The 23,436-nt window shown below is 38.1% G+C and overlaps 2 long non-coding RNA genes across 3 annotated transcripts in view; both read left to right on the top strand.

Annotated features, from left to right (window-relative positions):
- LOC149806629 (uncharacterized) overlaps positions 1-23,436 on the top strand; it is a 99,214-nt gene that overhangs the window by 60,367 nt on the left and 15,411 nt on the right. The gene's annotated exons all lie outside the window — the stretch shown is intronic.
- Positions 246-22,827, top strand: LOC149806630 (uncharacterized). Of its 2 annotated transcripts, XR_016424830.1 has the most exons (5): positions 246-1,350; positions 1,862-1,983; positions 12,688-12,802; positions 22,160-22,266; positions 22,719-22,827. It is a non-coding gene; the product is annotated as an uncharacterized LOC149806630 (long non-coding RNA). The 2 variants fall into 2 exon arrangements; XR_016424827.1 differs by lacking the exon at positions 246-1,350 and having other exon boundaries at positions 1,463-1,983.

Raw genomic sequence — 23,436 nt, forward strand, 5'->3', positions numbered from 1 at the left:
GGGGGGGGGGGGGGAAGGGGAGTACATATGTCCCCGGGCGCCAAGGTACAGGGGCGCCAAAATGAGGCTTACAACGTTACATTATAATAAGTAAACAAGGGTAATATTCAAAAATGTGATTAAACGGGGAGGGGGCTGGGGCGCCAATTTTATAGTTCGTCCCCGGGCGCAAAATATCATAGCTACGCCTCTGGGTATAATAGAGACCCCCCCCCCCCCCCCCCGAGTTTGCCACAGAGCGCTCGTGTAATATACGGTTTAATACAAAATACATGATTGTGGGCAGGAATATACAAAATTTGGTCGATATACATGATCGTTGGTATCTATTCAAACGAGGGCCATGAAATACATTAGCAAATTCCTACAGTATTTTAAGGCAGGCGATTACGAATTATTTAAACCACGTTTTTCATCTGTCACAGATTTTATAATCATTTTGAAGTGGCTGCTTTATCTCGAGGAAAACGAGAGGTAAGTGTTATACAAAACAAAATCTTAATAGCAATTTGATCACTTTTGCGTCATTTGACAGTAAGAATAGTAATAAATAGAGGATAATTTCTTTTCCTACGTTAGGCCTAATACCTGGTATGTTTTTTAGTGTGGTACACACACAAAAAACAACCCCAAAACAACACTAACAACATTTTAAAAAACCCACAAAAACGAGTGCCGTGCCGAAGCCACGGGCTAAAATGCTTTATTATCATTTTTTTTTATTTATAGCATCAATCACAAATTGAAATATATACATTATTAGCGTTGGAAAAGAAAGTTTTCTTTTTGTTATATTTTTTTTTCTCACCCTAGCGAAACACTTTCTGCAAATGACCTTAATAAAGAAAAATAATAAATTAACCTAAACCACTTTGAATGTCGACCGTATCTTTTATTTACACGGCATCATGCGCGGAAGAAAATACCAACTGAACCGGGATTTCAGACAGCAGATGAATTGAAGTTGATTCATTGAACATCATTAGCAATTGTACAATCAAACAGATGCAACAATGAAAAGTGGAACTATGAAAAATCGAGAATGTTAGATTTGCGAAGGATTTATTCCGAATCATTGTCTGCTAATAGAGAATTCATGTCAGTTGCTGTGTCGGCGATGCCCACACAGCGCGCCGTCCAAATGTGAAGTTGCGTTTTGCTGACAGACATAACACTGTGCCATAATTTATCTGATGGCATGTAAAGAAGCTGCTTAAATTATAGTATTTAAAAGTTTCTTCATTTTGTAAGAGCTCAAGAAATTAATTCTGGTTTGAAAGACAAGATGACGGTAAAACTCAGAAGACGTAGCTGTACAGTACCGTTGGTGTTGGAGACGTCATAATAAAGGTAACTGCGTTAACTTCGCTTTTTGTTTGGTAATTTGTTGGATATTATCTTTTGCTGATCTTCTTTGAGCTTGGAGTAAATTTTACATTCTGAACATTTTTATTTGCACTTATCTGCTTAATATGTATTGCTGGGATATCATATAGAATATGAAGTCAGTATAATGGTACTATATTACATATTTGAATGATAAAAGACTGGTAAATGATATAATGATAAACTACAAAATAAATAATTTGCCCAATATCCCAAATATGTTAATTAAAACAAACATTGAATGTAAATTCAGATATAATGAGCAGTTGTAAGAAGTAAGAAATAACATTTTATCCATTGAACCTGTTATGTGTTATCATCATCAGTTTTAAAATAAACACATGGAGACAAGTTTGCTTAAATTCTAAAATTAACACACACACACACACACACACACACACACATATGGTATTTTAATCTAATACAGAAATGGTGACATTGATATATGCAGACCAATAGTTTTTTTCTTCTACAGATATAAATTAAAAAGCCTAATTCTGAGAGTTTCACCTACAACATTCATGATGGGAAAGGGCCACTAATTAAGAGCTGACATATGTGGAAGAAAAATACCATCCATGTTGAAAAGGGCTAGAGGTAATGTGAGAAAACATAATTTATCAATCTTATTTAACATTATTGTTGATATTTTATCTCAACTGGTCAAAAGGCTAAGTGGGTTTATGTAATGGTCCAGAGTGTGTTATTTATTTCACATCCCCTTCTGTCTTTCAACAGTAAGAAATTAGCTACTTTGGAGTCCATAGTTCTGATCAATTTGTTTATATAAAACTTGGTTTTGGGCTTAAATCAACATCTTGGATAAATCTAATAATGAGCAAAATCCAAGTATATACATGTGATCATGTATAAGATTAGTTGAGTTTTTTAACCAGCCTAAAAGCCATACTTCCACAATATAGGCTAAAATCATTAAGTTGTCCTTGAAGTTTGATGAGTGTTAACCATTAATAATAATAAGGTGATCTTTCATCTGAGTATGTTACCACCGCATGCAATATTTATACATGTAGTGCAGTTTTTACTAAACGTAGAATACATGCTTATATAAATGAGATCTAGATTGAAGAAGTGAAGATGCATACAAATACATGAGGTTATAACCACTACTGCTGATTCAAGTTTGATCATGCTTGGCCATTGGGCTTATAGAGTCAAGTTTCACAATGATGCTTATTATGAGTGTGATAAAGGTATGGTAGTGAAGTGACCTTGCATCTGATTGGCAGAGTTTCTTATGATTTGCACAACAGTGTTTATGATCCAATTTAGATCTGACTTGTTTAATTATTTGCTTGTATGTCTGAGGCTATAAGCAAAATCTATGCATATAATGTGGTGGTTCTACATCTCACTAGCCATTCTTGCTACTGCTCTTAAAACTATTTCTCATTAATTTCATCAGACTTGGTGAATAGATTTATCTCATCAAGATATAGCAAAAGAGCAATTTTGTAAAAAAAATATTCATTCATATTAAACTCAAATTCTGCATCTGATTGGTTGACCTTGCAAATACAATAAGGGCTCTATTTCTGACAAAAAGATTATTTTGATCTAATGTAGCAGAAATGCTTATATGATCAAAACATTGAACATATTTGATGACAAATAAGAAATAGTTTTTCATGCAAATTTGATAAACATTGATAAATCGGTTCATATCATTAAAAGCTTGGAAGAGTTTGATTACATGTGAGACCATCACATATTAATCATTCTTTATTTAGAGAATTATTTTTGTCAGGATTTAGTAAAATATGTAAAATCAATATGGACTGGTTTTGTTATGTACAGCAACACTAGTTGTTTACTGAGTACTGAGGGAATTGGAGTAAGGCAAGGGTACATTGCAGTAGGTAACCTGGTTGACTTGATAACAGGATTTTAACACAAACATTTTTATCAGGAGTCTAGCATACTAACCATTGATTCACTGCAGATCCTGCCCCCATTAGTTACCTTTTAATACATAAAGCATTTGGGTTTTTTATGTCACAAATCCCATAGGGATTAAAATTAACATCATAGGTCTCACTGGATAGTTTCGTATTTTGACATCCCTCTAATTTTTAAGGTAGAAGGCATGAACCTAATTATCACAAGCCTAGCATTTATAAATTTACACATAAGCTAAATCTATAATGTGGTTCAGATTTACTTTGAGTTAGGCATGGAAATAGGTTGGCTTGTTGGTGACTGCCTGTCACAGTTAGATGAGCATTGGAGATCATATGCGTAACTTAGTCTGCAAATGAGCTGCCGACTTTTATTTGTGTCTGCTACAGAGGTAAATATAAAAAAATCTTGATGGTAGAGGGGTGATGAAAAGTATGCTAATTTGTTATAGTACTAGTGAACTTTATTCATGCATAAGGCACATACTGATTCTTTTAGTTGCCTTGTCACAGAAAAATATTGAAAATAGCTATTTCTAGTAAAAAATGAATGTAAAATGTACCTGCATCCTTTGACCCTACCAGAACCAAACTAAAAGCTCAAATTTGTGCAGCTGCTTTTGCTCGTCACAAACATAATTGGGAGTATAACTGCTAACCCTACCCTCTAGCACACATTTCATTCATTCATTGGATTAAAGTCACGTGCACCTTTCGGTATGTGCGACTGTTTAGTTTGTACACGTTTGTGTACTTTTTGAATTTAGCGATTAACTTATACAATGCCCCCAAGCAAGCAAGCCGAAGCCCAGGTGCCCCAAAAGGTCCCGCCCAGGCTCTCATCGCTGCAACCTTCTCCATCGTTGTACTCCGTTGGTGGTCTGTTTCTGCATCCTGCATCTCCTTCCTCTCTCATTTCAGGCAGTAACCGAAGCACACCAGCAGCAGTATTATGAAATTTTCGTTGCAATCAATGCCCAGTTCCCTATATTTATTGGGCTATTCCTGTACTATCTTGCCAAACATGTGATTGTCACATACGCTTCAGATATTCCTGAGTTGTGAATTTTCCTATCTTTTGTAAGGTCTATTAAATTTTGTGTACTTTGCGTACTTGAATTTTCCGAAAATTTTTTCACATCTAGTAGGCTTTTAGTAGCCCTTTATTTTGTTTTGGAGATCTCAATTTGGTTAAGTATTTCGTACGTGTGGCTTTAAACCAATCAGTGTGTTTCAGGGCCAGTAAGTTGTTGGTCAAAAGAGGGCTTTCGTGGGTCAGAATGAAAGCCCTATGTGGTAAAATTTGTTTGTAAAAAAGACAAAAAAAAAAAAAAGAAAAGAAAAAAAAGGTGGGTAGGGAGTGTGTATGCTATATTTGTGTGATGGCTATAGACATTTTTGTTCGTTTTTCTGCTTTTCCCACATATCCCGACAACACACATTCACGCTCACTTTCTCATTCACACTTATAAGTAGATGTGGGGGGGGGGTGGCCTTATTTCTTTTGTTTGATTTCGGGAAGGCAATTCTTTTCATACTGGGGGGTGGGGGTGGTTTGATTATTTGAGGCATACTCTTTTCATTGTTTCTGCCTTCATTCCCCAAGGTCTGCAAGTGTCCTGTTCTTTCTTCTTTTACTGCCTTAGGACGTTTAACTTCATCCTGTGCCTTTTCCTGCTCTTCTTTATTTCAGCTCTTTCTGCCTTATCCCGTGTCCGTTTCTATTTTGGTCTTCTCGTCCTTTTGATACTGCCATGTTCGCCGTGAGATGTTTTCTTCGAGGGAGGTGGTTTGATTGCCTTTGTTTCCCTTCGCTTTGACCACTTGGCTATTTACCTGTTATTTTTGTTTAGCTTAGCTATTTGTGATTTATTTTAATGTATATTTTTTTTATTTTTATTTTTTTATATTTTTTTTATTTTTTTTTGATCCTACGGGACCTAGCATGCCGTTATAATTCCGAAACAGTGATTTTGTAATATTTTGTCCTTATCTGGTTTTTATTGTTCGGGTTATGATCGGCTGTGCCAGTCTGTGAACCCACGATACCGAGCCGGCCGTCACAATTCCCAAACAGTGATTTGTAATATTTTGACTGGTCTTTGATTTACTTTTTAATATTTTTTTTTTGTTTTTTGTTTTTTGTTTTTTTTTTTTCCTTTTTTTCTTTTTTTTTTTTTTTTTTTTTGAACCTACGGGGCCTAGCATGCCATTATAATTCCAAAACAGTGATTTTGTAATATTCGTCCTTATCTGGTTTTTATTGTTCGGGTTATGAGCGGCGGTGTCAGTCTGTGAACCCACTAGCCCGAGCTGGCCGTCACAATTCCCAAACAGTGATTTGTAATATTTTGATTGGTTTTTTTCTTTTTTGGTTCGATCTTTTAGGTTTATTGGTTTTAATTTCTTTACATGGTCTCTCTTTATACCCAACCCTTCATTCGGTTTAGATTTGTCCCCTTTTGCCTATTTTGTTAATGAATGTCATGATGTTATTATAGGTCATTCCTATGTTATTGTTTTTTGCCACAAGTAACTCCGGGTATGTCCACCGTTCTCCTATTTGTTCCTGTTGAGATTTTAGTTCGGCCCTTTCCTGGTTGTATTTGGGGCATATATTTATTAAGTGTGCGATTGTTTCTGGAGTTGGGCAGTAGGGGCAGTTTTCGGTTGGTCCCCTTTTTATGTGTTTCCCTGCGCATCCTGCCAATAGTGTTTTACCTGTTCTTATTCTATTTATTATTGTTATATCGTATGGATTTTTGAAGGTCGGACTTTCGACTTTTCTACTTACTTTTTTCATCATCGTGTGTATTAGACTGTTTGCATCCGATTTTTCCCATAGCTCTTGCCACATGTCATTGATCTTGTCCCATGTTATTGATTTCAGTGACGCTGTATGCTATATTTTGGGCTTTTGGTTCGTTTGTGGCGTTTTTTGCTTCTGCATCTGCTTTGTCATTGCCTGGGATTATGGATGTGAGAGGGTATCCATACGAATTCAACGTGTTTGTTGTTTTTTTTCAATCTCTTTAAGTAGTGATCTTGCATGATTAATCATATTAGGTCTGCTCTTGGATTGGTCTGTTGCTAACGATTGTAGTACACTGTAAGAGTCGCTTAGAATGACTGCCTTAGTTGTGGGGTATGTTTTGACGTATGTTAATGCCATTAGTATTGCCATGAATTCTATCGTGTATATAGCGCATTGGTCTGGGAGTCTTTTTCCAACGGCGACATCTAAATTTTGGGATCACTATCCCTGCTGCAGTTTTATTTGGATGTTTGGTTTTTGATCCATCTGCGAAGATTTGCGTGTATGTCTCGTATTTGTTGTCAATGTACGTTAGTATTGATGCTCTTAGTCCTATCGGGTCATTTTGTTTTTGTCCTAGTTTACGTAAGCTAAGATCTATTTGTGGTGTGGGACAGGTCCACGGGGGGTCTGGGTAGTACCTTATTTTTTCTGGGTTGATATTTGCGATTTGAAATTTCCTTTTTAATTCTATAATTATTTTCCCACTAGGTATTTTTTTATTTTTTCCTTTTGTATCGAATGGTTTGTCGCATGCTAAGAGGGCTTGTAGCGTGAGGTGGTTGGGTTGGTGTATTGATATTCGAGTCGAGTATCGCAGCATCAATTCCTTCCGCCTTAGGTCTAGCTGGGGTTCTCCTACTATTATTAAGATATCTTGTGTGGGGGTACCATTTAGGACGCCGGTGCATACCCTTAGCGCTTTTGATTGGACTGTGTCTAGTTTCTTTAGTAACGTGGCGTTCGCCGCTCCATATACCTGGCAACCGTAGTCCAATTTTGCTCTTATAAGTGCTCTATATAGGGTAACGAGTGTTTTTTGATCAACCCCCCAATTCACCCCTCTGAGGTTTCTGTGGAGGTTGATGTCTCGTTTGCACTTCGTTACGAGTTCTTGGATATGAGCTGCCCACGTGAGTTCGTGGTCGAATACCATACCTAGGAGTGTCGCTTGTTTTTCGAATTTGATGGGTACCCCCTTTAGGGTTAAGTTTGGAGTGGGTGGGGGGTGGCCACCTCCCGGATTGAAAACTATGCCTACTGTTTTTAGAGGTGACAATTTAAATCCCCATTTATCTGTCCAATTTCCTATATCGTTTAGTCCTTTTTGTAAGTGCTTGGTCGTTTCTCTGCTGGCTGGGTTGCCAGTTTTCCATACGGCGCTGTCATCGGCGAATTGGGATAAGTCAAGGTGGTTGGGTTTTACCGCTGTTTCAAGTTGGGCTGATTACGCTTCATTGTGGCGTGCCATTTTCCAGTTTGTATCGTTCGGAGTAGTCTTGTCCTAGTCTGACTTGTATCTTTCTATCGGTTAGGAAGTTAGCAATAAATTTGTATATATTGCCAGTTATTCCGTATGGTTTAAGTTTACTTATCAGTCCCTTAGTCCACATTAGATCATATGCTTTTTCCATGTCTAAGAAGATGGCTGTAACATATCTGGATTTTTAAAATTTTTCTCTAGATGCTAATTTGACAGCGGTTTCTAGTCTCATGAGTTGGTCTATTGTGCTTCGGTAGTTGCGAAACCCGCTCTGTGTATTAGCTAGTAGTCCTTTGCTTTCTAAATGGTATTTCAGCCTGTTGTTTACCATAGTTTCCATTATTTTACATATATTGTCTGTTAGTGATATGGGCCTGTATGATTTTATATCGCTTGAGGGTTTTCCAGGCTTAAGAATCGGGACCACTACTGCCTTTTTCCATCTTATAGGTATGGTACTGGTTTCCCATATTTTATTAATGAGGTTAAGTGCAATTGTGACAAGTTTTTTGGGTAGGTTCTTGTACATTTCATACCCCAAAGTATCCTCCCCGGGGGATGTGGTCTTTTTGCCGGCGAGGGCCTTTCTCCATTCAGCTTCTGTAAACGGAAGGTTTAGTGGGCCGTCATTATTTCCTGCTTCCTTTATGTTGTCAGAGTTGCTTTCCTCAAATTGCCTTTTATGATTTTTAAACTTATCCTCTAAGTTGGTATTGCTACACATGTTGGCGAAATAGTTTGCGAATAATTCTGCCTTATGTTTGTTGTTTTGTCCAGGTATGTTGGGGGTTATTGATTTAGTTTTGCCTCTCATTTTTTTAATTCTTTGCCACACCTCCTTCGATTTTGTGTTAATATCTAGTTTTGAGCAGAATTCTCTCCATGAGTTTTGTTTAGCTATCATAATAGTTTGTTTGGCAGTTTTTTCCTTTTCCTTGTAGTAGTTAAAGTCCCTATTATTTTTAGTTCTTTTGAATTTGTTTAGAGCTCTTTTTTTCTCTTTAATTGCTATTTTACATTCATTATTCCACCAGGGCACCGTGGGTTTGGGTGCTACTCCTTTAGTTTTAGGAATTGTTTCTTGGGCCATTGTGTTAATGGTTTCTATTAATTTGTCATTAAAGGTGTCAATGTCCCGGTGATATATGGTTTCTGGGTCGATTGAGTCACCTATCTGTTTGAACCTAATCCAGTTGGCCTGTTCGTATTTCCATCTTGGTGTGAAGGACGCTTTATTTTGAGGTATTCTAATTTGTATTTCTATATTTATAAGGTAATGGTCACTTCCCATAGGGTCGCTTTCATCAATTTGCCAATCAGAAATGCCTGTTAATCTTGGTGTGCATAGAGATAGGTCTATTGCTGATGTGTGGCCTGTTCTGTCATCTATCCGGGTGTGCATTCCGTTGTTTAGAAAAACTAAGTTGCATTTTTGTGCCCATTTTTCTACAATTTTTCCTTTAATGTCCGTCTTTTGACTCCCCCATAGTTCATTGTGCGCATTGAAGTCCCCGCATATTACCACCCATTCTCCACAGTCTTTAATCATTTTGATTGTTTCGTCTGCACTTAAATTGCGCTGCTCATTTGTTTCATAGAGGTTAACGATTAGTACCTGCTTAGTTTGAGCGGTTATTTTGACTATCTGTATTTCGAAGTCATTGGGCGGTCTACTATCTGTTAATTTATGCATTTCTGATGTAATTCCATCTCTAACAAAGGTTGCTAACCCCCCTCCTCTTGCTGTGGGGGATCGATGCTTTAGGTATTTGGTGTTGTAGCCTATGATGTTTGGGATACGTGAGGTATCATTTAGGTGGGTTTCCTGTATGCATATAACATCTGGTTTTCTTTCCTGTTCAAGTATTTTGTTATTTAGTTGGTCAGCGTGGGCCCTAAGGCCGCGTGCATTCCATTGCCATATTTTGATTTCTGCTCTGGAATCCATCTCTAGTGCAAAAAGTCTTAATAGTTTGTTTAATTTACTGTTGTTTTCGTTTTATGCGTGTTTCCTACCAGTGAGGGTGCTACCTATTTATTTTGTTTTTGGTATCCTGATTTTTGTTTTGGCCTGCTTATAGTTTACCCCATGGGAGATCATATATTCGACTATTAGGGCTTCTCTAAGAGCCCTGGGGCATTCTGCGTGGTTTGGTTTGTGGTTACCACTACAGTTAGCGCAGTGCTGATTGGTGGCGCTACATGTTTTCCAGTCTGGGTGGTGAAGACCACATTGATTGCACCGGAATAGGTTTCCGCAACTCTTAGAGTAATGCCCCCAATTTTTGCAGTTGCCACAGAACCGTGGTTTGTTTTTGAAAGCAAAAATTTTTTTAGCCTCGAGTTTTTCGGCTATTTTGATAGTTTCTGGGGTGGCGCCCTTAAAAAAGAGTACCACTGCAGTGCTATCCTTTCCCCTTCTTGTTTTTAGGCGGATTGCTTTCTCTACTTCCTGTCCTTTACTCCTTATGTAGTCTACTATTTCATTGGTTTTATTTTGAGTTGATACGTATATGACTCCTTTGTTGTGTGTTTTTGGGGGGTTTGGGTCTATGTGTTGTTTTGTTCTGTTGTGTCTAGTGACCTGAACATTTATTTGGTCTATTCTTTCAATTTCCATATATTTGGCAATCTGTTGTTCAGTGGTGCATTTGATTATCAGCAAGTCGTCTCTAGTGCTTTTAAGCGTGAATTCTCCTTGGTGATGTTTGTTCAATTGCCATGCTATGGTTTTAAAGGCTAACTTCGTTATTTTGGAATTTACTCCCTTGACGAAGAGAGTCAGTTCAGCGGGGTGTTTCTTGTTTTGGATATTTTGCAGACTGGTCTTTTTTCCCCTGGTGTTTGTCTCTTTAGCTGACTTTGTTTCGTTGTCCATAACCGGCTTGCTGGGTCTTGTATTCTGACAGTTAGTGTGTTCCTTATTCTTTCTAACTGGTATTTGGGATTTGGTTTTCCTATTATTCTTACCTTTTGTTGAGTCGTGTGTGACTGCTTTATTTGTGGTAGGGTGAGGGCGTTCTGTTTCATCTAGTAGGTTCTCAGTTTGAGTCCCCTGGCTGCTAGTGTTTTTAACCAGCGTGGTCTGGGTTGTTTTTGTGCTTGTTGAGTATTGTTCCTCAGTTTGGGTACTCATGTCGGATGTAGTTTTGCGGTTACTCGGTAGATTGTCCACATTCTCGTTTACGCTTGGTGACAGGTAGAGTCTACTCATCGAGTCAGTTGGGGTCGAGTTGAAAATTGGCGTTAAGAACTGTATCTGTCGTTTTTCTCTTGGGGGGATGAGACTGCTTCGGAGTAAGTTTGCCTTAGTTTATCTGCCTTTAGGTTGACCAGGCAGCTGAGATAACTATTTGATGATGTGACATTAATTTTGTTGTTATCCATCTTGAGTTTCTTTATTTGATGTAAGGTATATATGACGGGATATTTCTTTAGTTTTAATCCTGGGTTTGTTTTGATTTCTTGCAATTTATTTGAGTTTAATTCTAGCTTAAAGCTATCTGTCTTAACTATACTTTATTCTACTTAGTACTATGAAAAAGCAACAGCTGTAAGGGGATATGCAAATAGCTTTTATTCTGATTTGTGTAATTAATTATTATATTACTATTATCCAATTTAAACTTATTGAAAATTATTTTCTAGCCAAATGGTCAAAGTAAAAGGTTTTACTTACCCCGATCCAATTTTCTTTTTAAGATCTTTAGAGTTTTTAAATACAGCCTTCTAATTATACAAGTTTCATTACATTGGTCAATAATTAGTCACATGTGATGACACTTGTAACTAATCAAACCACAGCAACTGAGAGCAGACTAAGCACTGATATTTATATGGTACAGTGGCAATATACAGTCTGTCTGCCGCAACACATGAAACAAACTGGACAAATCTGAAAGCCTTGAATTTGACTTTATTTATCTGTATGGTAGAACAGAACCTGAGTTGAAAAGCTTTTAAAGAAAGACCTTGATATCAAACCTAATAATAACTGCAGGAGTTATATTATGGATAATTAACCATTCTCTCAGTTTCAAACTGGGCATTCCATCCCATGGGGTTCTAAATGTAAACCAAGTGTAACTGATATCCTAATGAACTGTAAAGACCATAGCAGCACAACAGCAGGGGACCAGGTATGTCCAGATCCAGAAATCACAGACCAGTTTCAAACTGATGATGAACCACATAAAAATTACACATCTGCTAGAACTTATGTTATGAAGATAACTTAAATTGCATTATTATTAATCCTCCTCCTCACATTCATCATAATTGAGATGCATCATATATGTTTTATTGTAAAATAGTTTATGCAACATAATTCAGTGAAGACCTTTGCTGCCAATTTACCAGTGAACCATTTGTTTCAATGAACATATTTTATGTTGTAACAAGGAGCATCATTTAAACATTATGATACACTTATCATACCTGTATATGAAATCTTAATACTAACACTTATACTTGCAATACTACTACTAATAAAAACACCTGCATTGATAATTTGATTATGTTCAATTGGACTTGTATCTAAATGATCACCAGCTGTATGAAAAGACATATTTTAATATATAGATATTGGATGGAATACTAGTTACCACAATTGAATAGTCATATGATAAATGATATATTATTTTAAACAATTTATATTTGCAGTGAAACATACTTTTACATTATTTTCACTTAAATTTCATTTATAGAGCAGTATACTCTGCATTCATTAAATTACTGAAATGGTTATAATACAACAACAAATACTGCAACTTCCAGAATCACAAAAATCAAAAGATATAAACAAAAACTTCCCTACATGTATCAACAGTTGTCACTTAATAGACAGAACTCTGAAGATTTAGAATAGGATGTTAACAAATTAGGTATTCAAGTTAAAAAGAAAAAAATACCAAGTAAGCTTACTACCAAAAAATCAAACAATAACAGTGAATTTTAGTACATTCCCAGGAAACAGAATATATGATTTTTCTTAACTTGATCTGATACATCTTAAATCTATAGAAAATGATTCATATTGTATGACTAAAATATTATGTAAACAAAAATTCCATCACTTTTTTCAGATGCAACATGCATACCCCAACCCATCCTTCTTGATCATAAAGTATACCAGCATTCCACTATAAGATGGGGAGCTGTAGTGGCTCAGTGGTTAGCTTTCTGGACCTGTGAAATAAGGTAGGTTCAAATTCTACCATCAGACCAACCTGGGTTAGCTACCATGGTGTGTCCTTGGGCAAGGCACTATACTTAAAGTGCCTTGGCACTAAATAACTTACTTGTGTTGGTTTACCATAAAAGGCCAAACCAAACACAAAAAAACAACAACTTTAAAATATGAGTTTTGTCAATACTAAGTAATTGAAAATCATACTGAAGAAATGTTTTTGTTAATACAGATTAATGGATCTAAAAAATCTCTTTCTTCTGCAGGAGTTTAAAATGTTAAATTAAAAAGGTCATGGTACACATTGCTTTGTTCGTACACATCAGGCTCCGTAACCCATATCCAACTAAAAATTTTAGTAGAGTCTGAATAAAACATATTTTAATCTGGATGATAATATTCTTTCTCCATTCATATATTACACCACCAAGATTGATCCAAATAAGATTACATTTTACTATAACACTGAGGATGAGTATGCCTCTTAACAACTTACAAATGTGGAGAGAATGGAGTTAAACTGAACTTTGATTTCTTTTCAACCATAGCACAAGATGATCATTTATTATGAAAAAACCTGAATAAAGTTGGAGTTCATAACCATGACAGTCTTGATACAATATAAATTCAATATATTATTGTTGTCTTGAGGTATAGTTCTGTATATTACAATCTCACACAAGATCAGGGTATATTTTAGTACCATACAGTTAATTCGGGATTGTATTAATACCTATTCTGGTGAATGAACATTAAATAAGATTTACTATTTTGGAACCAGTTGCAATAAAGTTTACTAAACAAGAGAAAATATGACTTTACTATAATATCTAAAATGTAAAATCTGCAAACAGAATACTTGCTTGACTTTACACTTCAACTATATCATAATATTTATTTGAAATGAATTTATACAAATGGCATTAAATTTGGTTTCAGGCTGGTAATGACAATGGTAGTAGTGAATAGGGACGGTCTAGGGACTAGGGAACTTCCATGTTAAAAAGGGTATATCCACTCTGGGGACTATGTAATTTAACATGGGAGAAAAAGAAAAAATATCCATTCTAGGGACAAGGGGAATTTAACATGGGAGAAAGAAAAAAAACTATTCACTCTAGGGACAAGGGAAATTGAACATGGGGAATAAATCGTGGGACTGTCTTGGGACTAGGGGAAATGGAACAGGGTCGGGACCCTATTTTAATAAGGTCCCGACCTGATGGGTCTATGAAAATGGAACAGGCGAAAATTGAAACAGGGAGGGGTCTCTATTTTTTTATTATTTTTTTAAACAAAAAAATAAAAAAAGGGGTAGGCAATTGAAAGTCAAGATCTTTTCGAGAGATAGGAATGGCCCTGAAAAGGGCCTTTGGTTTTATGTTAATATACCCTTAACATAAAGGGCATCTGTGACATCTTCTTCTTGACCTTAGGCTGTGCCTGACTGCAGGACCATAGATTAAGACTCTTTTGAGGCATCCTTGATGCTCCACATAAGATTCTTCGCATCCACAGGCTGGTGTCTGTCCTGTGGATAACTGTCCAGTTGGATCGGACATACATTGATATGTCCGTCCGGAACATCATCGAAGACACAAGCGTTGAAGATTGTACATCGGTCCACATGTTGGGGTGCTGAGTAACAGGTGAAGGAATGCAGTGAACTGTACTTATTTATAGGGGGAGGAAGGATTGAAACGGATTGAGTTTGTTGACCAATCCAAACACGCGTTACAAAATTCAGTCAGCCCACGTCCAATCCGAAGAGAGCAGTCTGTGATGTCACATAGTCTATATAGATTCGCTAGCGCCTGTGCGTAGTCAATCTAAGCGACAGTTTTTCAACATGACGGAAACTCAGAAAACGATCAGTTTGGGTGCACTGATGGTGGAGACTACCCAAGGGAACCCAGACTTACTTTCAGAAGAGGTGAATTGGGATTTTGTGGATTTTTTTACCTTGCAAGAATTTGTTCCTGAACCTTCGTCACCTTCTCCTTCATTACCGCACATGGAAAATTTTAGACAGAGACAGAAAGAAGAATTGGAGAAATTTATACAACAGCAAAAGGAAGCGGAACAAGCTTTTCTCCTACAGCAACAGCAGCAAGAAGAAGAGGTAAGAAAAAAACAAGAAGAAGAAGACGCAGCAGCAAAGAAACAAGGGTGTCAAAATCAAACGGTCACGGTACTGTTAGACATTTTAGTTAAGAAGTCTGAAACAGATGTATCAGACTTCTTTATTACGGCCGAAGAGAATACGACCTTCCCAAGCTAAACACTCCAACCCTGTGACTATGCCTACTGCACCATCCTTAGTGATTTCAACGAAATCATCATCAACAGTACGCAGTCCAGAAGTAGGCCTTGGCCATGGCAAAGGCTTAAGACAGTTAAAGTTGATTGTTTAAACTCACCCCTTACACCAAAAAAGGCCCTTTTCAGGGCCATCCACGTCTCTCGAAAAGAGATAGGCTTTCAGTTGCCAATAACTAAAAAAAAACATTTTACCCAATAGTACCTGTCTGTGTATGAGTGTGCGTGAGTGTAGGTTCTTATTTTAAAATCAAAACCCAAAGACACTTACCTTTTATAATTAATTTATTCTTTTATAAATATTTACAATTCACAATTCACAACAGAGCACTTTAAAAAGTTCATAGACTTATTCTGTCTCATTGTTCACTCTCTGTTTTTTTAATTTCTTCACCGTCATAGTCTTTTCCTCCTCTTCCTCCTCACTTTCTTCCCTTCTTTTCTTCTCCTGTTTCTTTTTCTTCACCTGTCTGTTTTCTTCCTCTTCTTCTTCCTCTTCCTCTGAAGAATCCCTCTCTTCTTCTGACTCCTCTTGTTTCTTTTTTGGGCAGTCTGGTGACCAATGTCCTTTTTCTTGACAATAATAACAGGTATCTTGACTTTTGTCTCTTCTAACCCCTTTTTTTTCTTTTTTGATGGTCTGGACACTCTGAAGACCAATGCCCTTTCTTCTGACAGATATAGCAAGTATCTTGACTTTTATCTTGAAAGGAAGGAGAGTAGTCCCTCGGCTGGTCTGAAGAGAATTTTCTAATGACCCCTCGCAAAGCTCTGATGAAACGTTCAATCTTGGTAGTCTCTTCCATTGTTGTGCTCAGTTTGAGAGTGAAATGAATAGTGAAAGGACAAGACACATACCCTTTATATACGCTGGTCTGCTATGACTATAAATTAATCCATGGTGTTTAAACTTTAGTCATTTGACTTTTTGCTATCGAGATGAAATGATCCAATTCATTTGAGAAGAAAGAAGAAGAAAGTAAGAGGCAGAAACGTGATCTATCGCCTCGTACTAGGGCTGAAGTCTTGGCACAAATTCATGCCAGTGATTTTGAAGAGGACATGAGTGAACCAGAATCCAAACCCTCTAAACAAAGTTTACCACCCTTAGTCAACCCTGAAAAGTACTATGACATTCGAGAGACGGAAAAGCGTCCCTCTAGAAAATTTAGAACTACGGCTTACAAATACACAGTGAAGTTTAAAGATTTCAAGTCTGAAGTACTGTTAGAGAAAGCAAAAGGGTTCATCACCGACATGTGGGATTCTTTGCTCACCACACTCAAGCGACAATGTCAACCCAAAGAAGATGATCGCTTGAGACTTTCCATACAACATGACGGCTTGAAATCCCCTGTTTGGATCGAGTTTAGCAGCCCTGCAGAATTGACCACTTCCAAAGTCATGGACAAGATTCAACACGTGCAACAATCTAATGACCAGTTTGACATCACCGATGGAAAAGCCACACTGGACATGACCCACGTCTCTCCTCCTCAAGGGACCGGACAATGCAGAAAGACCTTATTGGTCAACAACCTTCGCATTACCAAAACAAGTCTTGTCCAAATTAACAATTTTCAAGACCACATGTGTTTAGCCCGAGCCATCGTGGTGGGATGAACCTATGCCGACAAGAACGACACGGTAGAATGGAAAAGAGCCTGGGAGAACATTCGAAAATCGAACCGAGCCAAACAACGAAATGAAGCAGAACTTCTGTTACAACAAGCATGCCTGTCCAAAGACACATCCTGTGGCATTCCTGAGATGCAAAAATTGCAAGATGCCCTAGCTCCACGATACACCTTGAAAGTGCACCCTCAAGAAGTGCGCGGGTCTCTGTTGTTTCGAGGGAAAGACTTTAAGGATGGAAAATACATTCACCTCTATCATCACGATGACCATTTCGATACCATTACCACTATCACTGGATTCCTGGGATACAAATATTACTGTGAGAAATGTGACTTATGATGGTTATAATAATCGAGAGCAACACAAACATTGTGGATCGAAATGCTCAGGATGTTTGGCCTCTCAACCCTGTCTGAGCGAAGGGCAAGAACCAGTGCATTGTCCTGCTTGTCTGCGCACATTTGTCAGCCCTGCCTGTTACCAACAACATCTGAAGATGCAAGGTTCACAGAAGAAATGTGCTTGTCAACTCCTGAGATTGTGCCCAATGTGTGGACAAGGTCTATGTATCAACAGTACCAAGGCACACGTATGTTCAGGAAAGAAAAAATGTCACATTTGTCACTGCATTGTGGACTTGGAACACCAATGCTACATACAAAAATACCAATCCCAACCAGAGAAAGAGGATGGTCACAAGAAGAAGAAAGGCAATTTCATCTTTTTCGATTTCGAATGCATGCAAGAGATCAGTATTCACATTCCTAACTTCTGCGTGGCTCATCGAGCGTGCGAGAAGTGATTCAAGAACCTATCTTGAGTTATTGCCCTCACTGCAGTAAGATTCCTGGAGGGCGTGAAAAAATCTTTCAAGGACCGAACACACTAGCCGATTTCACACAATGGGTCTTAGACCCCATCGACAAGACGTGGAGCCAAGAGGACATCGAACATTATTATGGAGATTGTCATTGTCATGCCACGGTGATGGCTCACAATTTCTCCGGATATGATGGACAGTTTCTTTTGAGATGTTATACGTCCTAAAATCACTTTGAACGGAGCCAAAATCATTTTCATGCAAGTGGGACAAGTGCAGTTTAAAGATTCGATGAGCTACTTAGCCATGCCTTTGAGTCGAATGCCTAAAATGTTTGGAATGACAGAAATGGCTAAAGGGTACTTTCCACACTTTTTCAATACAAAAGCCAATCAACACGCCGTTCTACCCCATTTGCCTCAGGCTCACTATTACGACCCTGACAACATGCGTACCGAACGAGAAACTTTCTACGCTTGGTACCAGGCTCACGCCTCCGACCCTTTCGACTTTCAGGAAGAAATGCTAAAGTATCGTCGTTCCGACATGGACATTTTACGGCGACGCTGTGGAAAATTTCGAGAACTGTTCATGGAACACGGAGGGGTTGATCATTTAAAAGAGGCTTGCACCATTGCCAAAGCGTGTTCCTTAGTCTACCGACAACGATTCATGCTTGAAAACACTGTGGCTGTCATCAGTCCTCGAACGACCAACTATGTCAAACGTCAATACTCGGTCAAAGCCCCATGCTGGTTGCATTACTTGTGCGACAAGGAAGACAAATGGATTCAGCATGCCCGCAACGGACAGGGCGAAAGATCATTGGAATGCATTCGGTCAATGGCTGGGACTTAGAAAACCCCAAGATCATGTACGAGTTTAACGGTTGCTTATTTCACGGATGTCCCGTCTGTTACCCTGACCGCGGCACTAAAAATCAGTTCTTACAACGAACCATGGAAGACTTGTACCAGGCCATTTGTCAGCCATGCCTAAAGTTAGAACAGGAAGGATACCAAGTGGTGGAAATGTGGGAACACAAATACAATCACCGTTTGAACACCGATCCCGAGTTTAAACGCCTCATGGAAAGTTACCAGTTCATGGACCCCCTGAACCCAAGTAATAGTTTGTACGGAGGAAGGACCAATGCCACCTGTTTGCTGTACCAAGCTGACGAAGAGAAAGGAGAAGAAATCATATACTTGGACGTGTGTTCACTGTATCCCTACGTGTGCAAATATTGTTGCTTTCCTGCAGGGCACCCACAATTGTTCACCGAACACATCGACCTAAAAAACATTCGACAATACGAAGGCTTGATCAAGTGCAAAGTTTTGCCTCCCACGAACCTATACCATCCCGTCTTACCTCGCCATTGCCAAGGCAAACTTATGTTTCCTTTGTGCCGTACTTGTGCTGAAACGTGCAACCAAGATCAACCTTGTCATCACACCCAGGAAGAACGGGCCTTGACGGGGACATGGGTCAGCGTAGAATTGTTCAAAGCTCTGAACATGGGATACCAACTGTTAGAAGTGTACGAAATTTGCCACTTTCCCAAGACACAATAATTCCACAAGGGTGACCCCACGCAGAAAGGCATTTTCGCAGACTACGTGGATGCCTTTTTGAAACTGAGCAAGAAGCCAGTGGCTATCTGTCCTGGTGTCACACTCCCGAAGACCAAAAGACATTCAGAGAGAAATTCTGGGCACAAGAAGGCATTACTTCAGATCACATTGAGAAAAACGAAGGCAGGCGATTGTTTGCCAAAGTGATGTTAAATTGCTTGTGGGGTAAAATGGCACAATGACCGTGTTTACCCAAGACGGAGTATTTGACCGAACCTTCCCGCTACTTTCAGATGATTCACGACAAAGCCAAATTCATGAAACACGTGGACGTCGTTCGTGAGGATTTGATCTTGGTGAATTACGAAGAAGATCTGAACTTTGTAGAAGATGACCCCTTTGGAAATGTCATCATTGCAGCTTACATGACAGCTCATGCTCGCTTAAAATTGTACGAAGCTTTAGAACTGTTAGGGGAACGTGTCTTGTACTTTGACATGGACAGTTGCATTTATATCGATCACCCGAGTCAACAGCACCCTGACATCGAAGGAGACCGTTTAGGAGCCTGGACAGACAAGCACCCCGATGACAAGATTCTAAGTTTCGTTAGTGGTGGTCCCAAAAATTACGGCTACGAATACTGGGCCAAACAAGGAGAAGTGCACACGAAGTGTAAAGTGAAAGGACTTACTCTGAATTATCGTACCAGTCGAGTGGTCAACTTTGGCATATTGAAAGAAGCCTTGCAGTCTAGAGATAGTGACCACCTATCAACCCAACAAGATTGTACGTTTACCCACACACCACATCGTCAGTCGACCCTTGGAAAAAGTCTATTAAATCGTGTAGCAGAAGCGAGTGCGGCTTCCCACCCACTTTACTTTGCCGTATGGACATGTCGGTATAAAACATTGGTTGTAAGAGGATAGCCACCCACCAGAAGGATGACTTCGCCGCAGCAAGAATCGAGTGAGAAATCCAGTGAGAACTCCAAGTTCAAACCCTACCATTTTCCAGTCTTCTTACCTGACTATTGTGATTGTGCCCGTCGATTGGACATGTTTCAAAAATGGCCTACGGATAGGGAAGGATTACCTTCTTCGTATGTTTTAGCTAGAACAGGATTTGTCTACTTCGGACCCGAGTCAGGATTGGGATACGAAATACAGTGTTTCGCTTGCGGACTGAAGTTACGAATGGATCTATGTATCTACAAAGATTCAGCTATTCTGGAACATACTCGATGGTCTCCGCACTGCCCTTACCTTTCAATGGCCTTTCCACCCATTAAACTACGGTACAATTATGACGGTACCTTAGAGACGGTACCTTCCAAAACTAGACGTAAACACATTGCATCCTATTTCATTGTTGTTTCTTTTCCACATAATAGCTTATTTTTTATAAAATGTTAAACTTTACTAATCTTTTTTCAAGATCACTTTAGTTTGCAAAAATACATCGTCATTTATTGGCATTCTACATTGAATTTTGTAAACTAGCTATAAACCTGACCTAATTACTCAACTTAACTGCTGACAGAAACAGTCTACAGTAAATGTATTTCATTTCTATAGCTCGATGGATAAACATTACATCTTTTAAAGCTGTGCACAGAATAGGCCGACATATCACGAGTCAGGAAAACATGGGGGTGGTATCCCCTGTGTCCAAAATTAATATCATTTTGAATAGAATATTCTAGTGACAATTGCCTCTTTTCAAATGGTAAGCATTGCTTTTTTTTATTTTCATCAATCTGTCAAATTTGGTATGCATTTTGCTTTAATATTTGAGATGGAAACCTTAGGTGCATAGAAATGTCAGACAGCATTGTACATCATGGATGGTGTCCAACATACTTTTATGATCATAAAACAAAATCCCATTTTTTAGTTATGGCCACTGATTTAAAAAATATTCATCCAAGCTAAATATAATAATAATAATAATGAGGACTTTGTATAGCGCCTAATCTTTAGAAGCTCTAAGCGCTTTGCAACATTAGACAACATAAAAACATACACAATGATATGATTACAAAAACAAACACCATGAAATTAGAAAACATAAAAAACATGCTGAGAATATTTAAGGTAGTTAACATTATTAAGTCATTAAGTTTGTTTTTGTAGTCAGAATAAGTAGTTTTGAGAGCACTCTTGAATGGGATCACTGCGTCTTTGTGTCTAAGTTCAGTGGGCAATTCATTCCATGTTGCTGGGCCCTGGTATGCAAAAGAATGCTGTCCATGTGACTTTGTTTTTATAGTGAGAATAATGAGTATATGATTGTCGGAAGAGGAGTGTAAGTATCTTGCTTGTGTGTACACATAGGTGAGGTCGGATAGGTATGTTGGACTAGAGTCTGTCAGTGAAACGTAGCACAGAGAACTAATGTTGTGTTTGATTCTGGATCGAATGGATAGCCAGTGTTGGGTACAGAGCAGCGGGGAGGTGTGCTCTGATTGTGGTACTCTAAGTATGATCCAAGCAGCTATGTTTTGAACTTTTTGAAGTCTCTGCAGTAGATATTAAGATGAACCAGACAGAATTGAGTTACCATAGTCCAGTCTTGAAAGCAGTAATGAACACACAAGTGTTTTAGTGGCATCAACTGAAAGATATCTGAGAATGGAGCTGATGCGTCTCAGCTCAAGATACGCAGCCTTGCATATGTTCATGACATGTTGGTGCAATGTGAGAGTACTGTCCAGAGTAACACCTAGGTTTTGTACTGATTGTGTGAATTTAATGTTGGTGTTGCTGATATTTATTGTGTGAGGTAAAGGATGTGAATGAGAAAGTCTTTGATAAGTAAGTATGGCTTGATTTAAATTGTGTTTTTCATGTGACTTGCCAGAGATTTTTAAATGAATTGATAAAGTAACTTGAGACACATTTCAAAGTACATGTTTTAAAAATATTCCATTGATTATTGCTGGCATTTAGAAAAATGCAATGCATCCTTTGTTGTGAAACTTATTTTAAAACATTGTATTACTCATGCAGAAGCCTGCTTGAAAACTAATGGCAAAGCAAAGGCAAATGGAATGGAAGAGACCATATCAGAGACCCTCAAATATGCACCCAACCAACGCAGAATGATAAAAAACAAGGTAATCCAAATGACTCTTATTTCATCAATATTGGATTCAGTTTCGTCTTTTAAAGCATAGTATTTGCAAAGCGGATGCATTTCTAAACTGATAACAAAATCAGCTTATCCTATTGCCCGGGACTATCAGAGCTAGAGTCCAGCTAACTACAATATGCATATATCTTGTCTGATCGGACAAGTGCCTCCATTTGGAATTTTTATTCACATGAAATATTTGGATGAAATAAATTCATCTTTGTGCAAATTGATTGCACCATCCACTTGCCAGAAATGACAAGTAAGTGCAAAGTTATCTTGTATCATGGCTTAACGATAGTAAGGGAAGCACAAGTGCAGTGAAGAAAATTTCATACATTTTTATAATGCTGATTAACATGACTTCTGCATATGTAACTAGTGCTGAGATGATATGACTTTATTTAAGCATTACAATTTTGTTTTAATTTGCAGGTGCCTGAGCAGAAGAAGTAATAGATAAACTTTACAGTGGAGTTGGAGACTGATTCTGATTCATAATCTTAATTAAATCTAGAAAATAAACATTAAAGTCATATTAAAATATCTGTTGTATTGTTTCCTTCTTTCATTTTTCTCTTAAAAACAAATGTCTGAACCTTTAGTCTGTAAATTCAGTGGATTCCTTATCAGCCCATCTACTTTTACTTTACACCATGCTACTTTAAAAAAAAAATGAATTATCCCCATTGGGGTAGGTCCCCCCAACCCCCCACCCTACTTTGTCAACTTACCTGCCACATTTAAATCTAATGGAAAGCCCTGCTGTAAAGCCTGTTAGTAAAACTACCCAACAAGAGGATTTCATACATTTGCAACTCCTAGATGGATGGTAATGTTTTCATTTTTGTAATGTAGATTTGGACATTCTTGCTACCAGTATGGAATATGTGTTTCAGAAACACAAGCAGCTTTCATCAGATTTGCATATAGGTTTTATATGTTGTGAGTATGTTGTAGGAAGTTTTTTTAAATAACATCATATGAGATGATGCCAGTGGAAATGGCAGAAAAGTGTCTGTATTGTTCACCAACTACACCTTGTTCTTACAAAATGTGGCTGTTACACATTCCCATGATGATGTCACTGACAGCCATCAGTGAGGAATGCCCCAACAAGCATAATACAAATTGCTTCCATTGTAATTGTTAC

This window comes from Sinohyriopsis cumingii, chromosome 1 (genome assembly GCF_028554795.1).
Source record: "Sinohyriopsis cumingii isolate HCF-2022 chromosome 1, ASM2855479v2, whole genome shotgun sequence".
NCBI classification, from domain to species: Eukaryota; Metazoa; Mollusca; class Bivalvia; order Unionida; family Unionidae; genus Sinohyriopsis; species Sinohyriopsis cumingii.